The following is a 9,746-nucleotide window of genomic DNA, read 5'->3' as shown; positions in this document are numbered from 1 at the left end:
TTCATTTATCTCTTGATAGAGAATAGAGGAAATTTGATTGAGGATAGTTACATGAATTTATAACAGAGACATATCCAGTCCCAGAAAGGAGTTGTACCAACCCTCTGACCTGGACCCTGAAAAAGACACCTCATTGCTATCACTGTGCCCCTCTGATTATTTTACTGTGTCTCTGAGTAGCCAAGAGAAAAACTCTGAGCTGCAGAGTGAGGAAGAGATAATTGTGAAATAGAAGACCCATCATCCCCCACTAAAACATTTACAATCCTTGACAGATATATGGAGTACAAGTGAATATACATCATAAGTGTTTAAAAAGCATATAACACTGTCACAGGAAATAGTCCTAACTACAAAGCCCAAGAAGACATCTATTGCATAGTATTTATACTAGAATAAAGAGTCTCTCATATTATAAATATAATACAGAACATGAGGCATCTTATATTTAGTGTCCTAACCCATATACCACATGCAGAAACATATTACAAGTAAATATAATACTCATATGGATCTGTTCAGTGTGGGCATTCCCTCCAACTATAGGAATAATACAGGAATAACCTGGTGCACTTTTATAAATAGCAAAACAATAGCAAGGCAACAAAGGCACATTGATAATCAAACACATAGGTGATATATGACATTAAAAATTATACAACTTTGAACGGACATCTACTAGATATATGCATAATCAATACTCCTGAATCTTCTAAAACATCAAAAGTAAGCTTGGACATCAGAATAATGGTCCAGAATTTCTTTAATTTCTTTCTTTCTTTTTTTTTTTAGATTTTTCAAGGCAATGGGGTTAAGTGGCTTGCCCAAGGCTACACAGCTAGGTAATTATTAAGTGTCTGAGGTCAGATTTGAATTCAGATCTCCTGACTCCAAGGCCCTTGTTCTATTTACTATGCCACCTAGCTGCTCCAGAATTTCTTTAATTTAAAATAAATTTTTATTTATATATTTTATTTACTCATCCTATTTCTCACTACCTCCCCCCCATCATTCCCAGAGGGTCTTCAATGTCATAAAGAAACAAAAACTAATCAACCTATAAAAGAATAAATTTTCTGTGAAACTTTGTGTGTGTGTGTATGTGTGTGTGTGTGTGTGTGTGTGTGTATGTGTGTGTGTGTGCCCATTAATCAAAACCTCTTCTTTGGCTCCAAGTTATGTTATTATACTGTTTTTATCATTGCTTCATTTACATCTTGTAGATAAGATTTTATTTGTAAAGTGCTTTGCAAACTATAAAATACTAACTATTATTAATATGCACATATGTATTTATATATTTTCCTGCTTCTGACTATTTTACTTTGCATCTATTCCTATGTCTTCCCATGCTTCCTTGTATAAATTGTGTTTATCATTTCTTACAGCACAGCAATAGTCTCATTATACACAAGGACCATAATGGGTTTGGTTATTGGGCACACACACACACAAACACACACCCCTGCTTATTATATATAGATTCTTGCTTTTAGTATTGATATCTCTGGTGCATATGCATAGCAGTGAAATCTCTGGGTCAGAAAAATGGACATCTGAGTCACTTTCTCTGCAGAACTCCAAATTTGCTCCTGAAATTCTAAAGCAACCTCCTCAGTTTATAAATATACCAGAATGAGTGAAAGGGGCTCTGTACAATATGGACCTGCTCCAAAGCTATGCACTTATAGAACTAATTACTTCTGCAATCTGTGTGACTGAGTATGCTTAACCATAGCAGTCATTTGGCATTCTTTCTTAAATCCTTTCTTTCCTCCTTTTCATCTCTCACATCACTGAGAGCAGAAGGCCAAACTTCCTCCTTCTTTATCTCTTAATAAATATACAAAAGAATAAGTAATAAATTTATAGATAAATGAACAAACACACAAACATATATGTTTATACACACACATATATATGTGTGTATATATATATATATATGTCTCCTATTTCAGAAGGGAAGAGATCAGTACAATAAAAGACTTCAAAGTTCTATGGAACATAATTTGGAAAATATTGTCACAGACATAACATCATAAGCAAATGATCACTATCCCAGAAATAGAAAAATAGACATTGCCAAATTACAAACATTAATTTTGGAAAGAGTAGCCTGTGAATCAACTCCAAGACCCTTGTTGAATTCCACTGGCTATTGGAGTGCAGAGAGATTCTACTTTTTGGTGAAAACACTATTTTCATACAAGCTTTAAAGTTTTGGTCCTGAATCATTGTTTTCCAAACAACTCTTTGGAATTACACACAGCCTGACTCCAACTACAATTTTATTCATATTTCTGTCCCTGGCACACTTTGTCTATCCAGTCAAACTGACCTTATCTCTGTTTCTCTCTTATGATACTCTATATAATATTGCTGAGTCTTTTCAATGGCTATTCAATTTTGGCTGGAATGTCCTTCCTCTTACCTTTGTTTCCATTCCTTCCTTTAAGATTCAGACCAGGAAAAAATTTTCTTCTACAGGAATTTTCTTGATCTACTGAACTGTTAGTATTCTCTCTATCTTAAACACAAACTATCTTGTATTTAACCATTTGTGTCTGATTGTGTGTGTGTGTGTGTGTGTGTGTGTGTGTGTGTGTGTGTGTGTGTGTGTGTGTGTAGGCCTATTCTCCTTATTTTATTATTTACTCTTTATCATATTATTTACTAGATTTATTATTTACTAGATTTATAACATTGTTATTGTTGCTGATGGTGATGTGGTTGTCTCCATCATTAGAGTAATAACCAATCATTCAATAAACATGTATGAAGCACCATTATATTAAACATTCTGCTGGGAGATGAGAAGACAGACAAAAGATATCTTCTGTACTCAAGGAGCTTACAATCTAATTGAAGCCCATTTCATACAAAATTTATTTCATTCTTCCTATTTGTCTCCTTAGTGCTTGGCCCATAATAAGCACTTAATAGATATTTGTTGATTGATTTTTTTTTAAGTTTTAAATTAGAAGCCTTTTGTTTCCACCACTTTCTCCCTTGCTTGCCTTACTACTTTCTGATGTATTCTAAGCTCCACTTAAACCCCTACTATGGTATCCTAAGCAGGTCAGTGAGTACTGTGTTCCCCTTTCTCCTCAGTCTGATTTATATAACATGAAGGTATATTTATTATATTTGCAAGAACATAGTAGTATTGTCAGTCAATCTACTGGAATATTTATTAAGAGCAGAAATAAGTCTCTCCTGGGGCCTTCTTGATTCACTTGGGCCTTTTGATAGATTAATTGATTTAATATTTATTGAGTTCCTCTAACAGCTTAGTTACTATTCAGACATCATTACCTCGGCATTTTGCACAAAAGGGAAAGATAATTTTTGTCTTATTCGGAAGTCTGGGCAGAGTTATTTCAAAGAAGACCAAGAAAATTCATTTTTTCCCTCATGAATCTAGTGAATAGTTCTGCTTGTATTGCAGATGAGATTCAGAAACCTATAAGAGATCATGAGCCCGAAGCCAAAGAATGCCTGGATTTTTTGCTGAATATGGTTCTTAGAGATGTGATGAAATAGCGAGTTAAGCCATGCTAGGAGATTTAAGGCAAAGGAGAAGGCACAATGCACTTTCAGCAGTACTCTCTCATCAGAGGAGAAATATGGTGGTGAAACCCAACCTGATAAAGTGCAAATTAAACTCGGATCGCTCCCTCCCCTCCTTGATGCCGTCATTCACTGTATAAGGAGCCTTTGTTGAAGAAACTTGTTTCCATTTGATTCAAGTTGGTTTTCCTGGGATATTTAATGGATATTATTGATTTGCAAATAGCTACTCTACAAAGGTGGCAACTTGCCTTGAGAAATTCCTGCAATAAGAAACACATTTCATCTCATACATGATATATATGCTATAGTCTACTCTAATTTATTCTAATATTACTTATATATTATTTTTGATAGGTAGAAGAATTTATCTTATTATTACTTCATTAGTATTAGGAGCTCCATCTACAAATGGAAGTAGGCAATTTCTCTACAGTTTTAAGAGTTACCTAGAGCACTGAGGCCAGGATCAAACTATTAGTTTATTATCAGAGATAGAATTCGAACCCTGGTCTTTAGGACTCTGAGGCCAACTCTCTTTACATAATGCACATTGCTTCTTAAAACATAACATTAACTGATCACATTTAAAATGAAAACTGCATATTTCTAAAATATGCAAAGTGAAAAAGGAGATGAGATCTCAGAGGTCATCTGGTTTAAACTCTTAGTTTTAGAAATGAGGAAACTGAATTTGTTTCAGAGAATTTTCCCAAGGTGGCACAGCCAGTAAGCAAAGCCAGGATTTACACCCGGAGTTTTCGGACACAGGCCTGACATTCTTTCCACCATACTACAGCAGTATTTTCCAATATCAGATTTAAGTATATTGGGAAAATACTTAGAGAAGTTCCTGATCAATTTGATCAGCCCTTCAATTGGTTTAATGGGATGAAAGAATGTACAGCTTTGTGGGAAAGAATCCTCAATTTGGCCAGTTTGAGTTCCCTAACTATCCTTCCCCATTCACTGGGACTCAATAAGGAAAATTTTCTGTCATTTCAGAGTCACTATAGGGTTCCTCTGTGCTACATGAAAAAGGTCCTTCCAACATGATTTTTGCTTTAATTTCATCAAGTTATTGGGAGGAATTAGTAGATTGATTATTGCTTTTCTTGAACACTCAACTTAAATAAATATATAGGAAAAATATATATTTTTTAATTTCCAGTGCATAAGTAGAAACCAGCAAGATATAGGGCTATTTTCTTCAGCCTTCATTTATTCTACAGAAAAAAAGAAAGGATTAAAAAAGAAAAAAACCACACTATATAATAAAGGAATTTTGCATCAGATGTAGAATAATTAAATGTTTCTTTAGAAATTGAAAATTTGAAGTCCAACAAGGTGATAGACAAAGGAATTAATAGTGAAAGGTGTTGATCTATCATGGTGACAGAAATTATGAATCTCATGACAAAAATATTTGGCAAAATAAAAAAAAACTTTAATATAGTATCAAATTTTTTAAAAAACAAAAGAGAAAAACAAATTGGGAATGCAAGTATTCTTTTTTTATTTTTAATTTATTTTTTATTCTCATTTTGTACAAATGTTTTTACATTAATAAAATATTTTTGTTTACAAGTAAACAAAATACCTCTCCCCCCATGAATACAGATAGACTTGCTTGGGCGAAAAAAGTAAAGGGGAGAGAAAAAAAATTAACATTAAAAAAAAATAATAGTAATAATTATAGGTATGGCCAGGTGGCGCAATGGACGAAGCACTAGCCCTGGAGCCACGAGCACCCTAGCCCATATCCAGCCTCCTAGACCCAACAATCACCCAGCTGTGTGACATGCAAGCCACCCGATCCCCACTGCCCTGCAAAAACCAAAAAAGAGGGAAAAAAAAAGAAAAAAAGAAAAGAAAAAAAAAAGACCCAAAATAAAATAAAATACTAATAATAGTAGGGGTGGCTGAGTGGCAGACAGAGCATTGGCCCGTGAGCCAGGAGCACCTGGGTCCAAATCCGGCCCCAGACATCCAAAGATCACCCTGCTATGTGGCCCCAGGCAGGCCACCCAGCCCCACTTGCCCTGCACCCTCCCCCAAATAATCATAACAAAAAATGTGCTTGAGTCTTTGTTCCAACACCAACAACTCTGTCATGGGTGGATCTCATTCTTTATGATAAGTCCATCGCACAAGTTATTTCCATATTTTTCCAACGTTGCCATTGCTGATCGCAACTCCCTCCTTTCTTATTTCTCCACTACCATGTACTCTATTTTCTCTCTCCTTTCACTCTGACTCTGCTATAGGGTCGCTGAGTGGCGCAACAGACAGATCCCTGGTCCTGGGGCCAAGAAGCCCTGAGCCCCCATACCACCCCTTAGGCCCAGAATCCACCTGTCCCCATGGTCCTGGGCAGGCCTTCCAATCCCAGCCCCTTGCAAGAAGTAAAAAAGAAAATGTGTTATATCTGACCACTCTTCCCCCATGTTCCATCCTCTCCTCCTTTATCACATCCCCACCCCTTCCCCCTGCTCCCCCCTCCTTCTTACTCCAGATGCCTATACCCCATTGAGTATATTTGCTGTTTCCTCTCCTAGCCACCTCTGATGAGAGCAAAGGTTCCCTCATTCCACCTTGCCTCCCCCCTTCCATATCATTGCAATAGCTCATTGTAATAAAAAAAAATCTTATTGTGTGAAATATCTTGGCCTATTCCCCCTGTCCTTTTTCTTTCTCCCATTCCATTTACCTTTTTTCTATTGACTCCATTTTTGCACCATATTTTATCTTTGAATTCAGCTTTCTCCTGTGCTTCAACTATAAAAGCTCCCTCTACCTGCCCTATTAACTGAGAAGGTTCATATGAGTATTATCAGTGTCATTTTTCTATGCAGGAATACATGCAGTTCATCCTCATTAAGTCCCTCATATTTCCCCCCCTCTCCTCCAATCTCCATGCTTCACCTGAGTCCTGTTTCTGAAGATCAAACCTTCTGTTTAGCTCTGGCCATTCCAAAAGGAACATTTGAAATTCCCCTGGTTCATTGAAAGTCCATCTTTTTCCCTGGAAGAGGACATTCAGCCTTGCTGGGTAGTTCATTCTTGGCTGCATTCTAAGCTCTTTTGCCTTCCAGTATATTCTATTCCAAGCCCTATGAGCTTCCAGTGTAGTTGCTGCTAAGTCCTGTGTGATCCTGACTGCAGCTCCACGATATTTGAATTGTGTCCTTCTGGCTGCCTGTAATATTTTCTCTTTGACTTGGGAGTTCTGGAACTTGGCTATAATATTCCTAGGGGTTGGTTTTTTGGGATCTCTTTCTCTGGGGGATCGGTGGATTCTCTCCATTTCTATTTTGCCCTCTGCTTCTAGGATATCAGGGCAATTTTCCTGTAGTAATTCTTTGAAAATGATGTCAAGGCTCTTTTCCTGATCATGACTTTCAGGTATTCCAATAATTTTTAAATTATCTTTCCTAAGTCTGTTTTCCATATCAGTTGTTTTTTCAATGAGATATTTCACATTTTCTTCTAATTTTTCATTTTTTTTTGGTTTTGAAGTATTGATTCCTGATTTCTGGTAAATTCATCAATAGACCTGAATTCTATTCTTTGTCTGAAGGATTTGTTCTCCTCAGAGAGTTTTCTTATCTCTTTTTCCATCTGGACAATTTTGCTTTTTAAAGCATTCTTCTCCTTAATAACTTTTTGAACTGTTTTATCCATTTGACCTAAGCTGGTTTTTAGCATGCTATTTTCTTCAGCATTTTTTTGGATTTCCTTGACTAAGCTGCTGACTTCATTTTCATGTTTTTCCTGCATCTCTCTCCTTTCTTTTCCCAGTTTTTCTTCCAACTCCCTCATTTGATTTTCAAAGTCTGTTTTGAGCTCTGTCATAGCCTGAGCCCAATTTCTGTTTTTCTTGGAGTCTTTAGATGCAGGAGCTTGTGCCTCCTCATCTTCAGACTGAGTATTTTGATCCTTCTTGGGTTCATTTGCAAAATATTTCTCATTAGTCTTCCTTTTGTTTCTCTGCTCGCTCATTTTCCCAGCCTGGGCCTTGTTTTGGGGTGCTTCCTGATCTTTTGGGGCACTCCCACAAGGGTCTCAGTGTGTGAGGCTCTGTCCTCCCTCCTGGTCTGTGAATGACCATAAGCACCTCCCTCTGCCACGGGGCTGAGGTGGGCAGGCCCTGCTGTTCTATGCGGGGGGGCCTAGACTGCGATTAGGCTCTGAATGTGGTCAGAGCCCCAGAGTCCTGTTCCAGGGGCAGAGGACAGAGCTCTGCAGTCTCTCTTCACTCCCCTCCCTCAGCTCAATGGTCTCATGCCCTGGGGGCTCCTGCTTACAGGCTCCTCCTGCTTCTGTTTCCAGATCTGGGCTGGGGTGGCCATGCTGCTCTCTGTGTGCCCTGAGGTCTGGGCTCCACGTGCTTGCTCTGGCAGAGGTCCCCCACTGTTCCCCCACTTTGTGCCCAGTGTTCCTCGGGGTGCAGCTCAGGAGACTCCCCCGCTGCTGTGAGCCGTGGCTCCCAGTGCCCTGGGGCTGCCTCCGGGAGGCTGAAGTTCCTTCACTCTGGTGGGCCACCCCTCTGGCAGGCTGCCTCTCCGACCCCAGGGAGCAGAGCCTTTCTGCTCTTTTCCAGGTTACCTTGAGTAGGAGAACTACCTCACTGGGTCCCTCTGTGGGTTCTGTCTCTGGAAAGTTTAGTTAGAGTCCTTAGTTTATGAGTTTTATCAGAGAGCACCTAAGACTCCATCCCTTCTTGTTGCCATCTTGGCTCTGCCGAAGAACAATTTGGTAAGAAGAGAAGTAACAAAAGAAATGCTGTTTAAAAAATGTATGATCTTTATACAAGAAACACATTGATTTTAAAGAAAGGTCATAGAGACACTTAAGGTCTAACAGAAGAGCATGACAAGTTAAAAAAATTAAAACACTGTAATTTAAGAAATAATGCCAAAAAACTCCCCATAATTTCTGAATACAGAAAACAAATCATCTATTACTTTGATCATCTCCAGAAAAGACCTATGCTTCAAACTAAAATCCTAAATATCAATGTAGTAACTTTTGGAGAAAGGGAAGGAGGGTCAGAAAAGTGAAGCATTCCTTATGGCATTATTTTTCTTGGAAAAAAAAGAAAGCTATATTGTCTATGCATCATATGCTTCAGTGATAAGATGTAGGCGTTGAGATAGTGAGGGGAAAGCAAGATTCTTACAGTGAGAGACAGCACTATGGTAACTAGTTGTGTAACTGGGTAAGTCATTTCAATTCTCTAGTTTCTTGCTCTGTAAAAACAAATTTATATCTAAAATTCTTTTCTGCTCTAACATTCTTGGACCTCCCCCTCACCACTTTCCCAACTTTAAGAAATTCTTTAGTTCATTTTTATCTCTATGTTGTATTACACCCAAATTATCCCCAAGTAGTATTACACCCAAACTATTCAAAAATTCTTGTAATTTCTCTGAAATCTCTTAAAATACTAAATTTGTTCAGTCATTTCAGTCATGTCCAACTCTGTGATCTCATTTGGGGTTTTCTTGGAAAAGATACTAGAGTGATTTGTCATTTCCTTCTCCAGTTCAATTTACAGATGAGAACCTGAGACAAATGGGGTCAAGTGACTTGCCCAGGATCACACAGCTAGTAAGGCCAGATTTAAACTCATGAAGAAGAGTTTTCTTGACTTCAAGTCCAGTGCTCTAGCCAATGAGCCACTTAGCTGCCAAGATATTATATGCATAAGGCTTATATTGGGCAGAATTTCATGACATTGCCTTGTTTTTAGATTTGGAAAGTATTTATTAGGTGCTTACTTTGTGGCAGTCATGAAGCTAAGCAATCTTAACAGTCACCTACCCTCAAGGAGCTTGAATTCTATTAACTAAGGACAGAATATAGAGGAGTGTGGGCAAGGTTGCTGATAAGGAGATAAGGAAGCATTAAGTTGATAGAGAAATGAGAAATGACAACCAGGGACGGAATGGGGTGAGTAGGGGAGTAGTGTTTAGGATATGGCTCTTCCTGATAGAGCCTCTAATTAGAAAACAGGACCCAGAACTCCGGGATCACTTCTAATGTCCTGAGAAGTCCAAGCATTTAATTGGTGGTGGCCCTTCAAGCATCATCATCTTAGTAGTCATATAGACTTCCTGACTGCATTGAATAAAGAGGCTTATTTTCACTTAAAAATGAAGTTTTTAAGCATA

The sequence above is a fragment of the Macrotis lagotis genome, chromosome 6 (assembly GCF_037893015.1).
Source record: "Macrotis lagotis isolate mMagLag1 chromosome 6, bilby.v1.9.chrom.fasta, whole genome shotgun sequence".
In the NCBI taxonomy this organism is placed as follows: domain Eukaryota; kingdom Metazoa; phylum Chordata; class Mammalia; order Peramelemorphia; family Peramelidae; genus Macrotis; species Macrotis lagotis.
Note: the sequence above shows the minus strand (reverse complement) of the source record.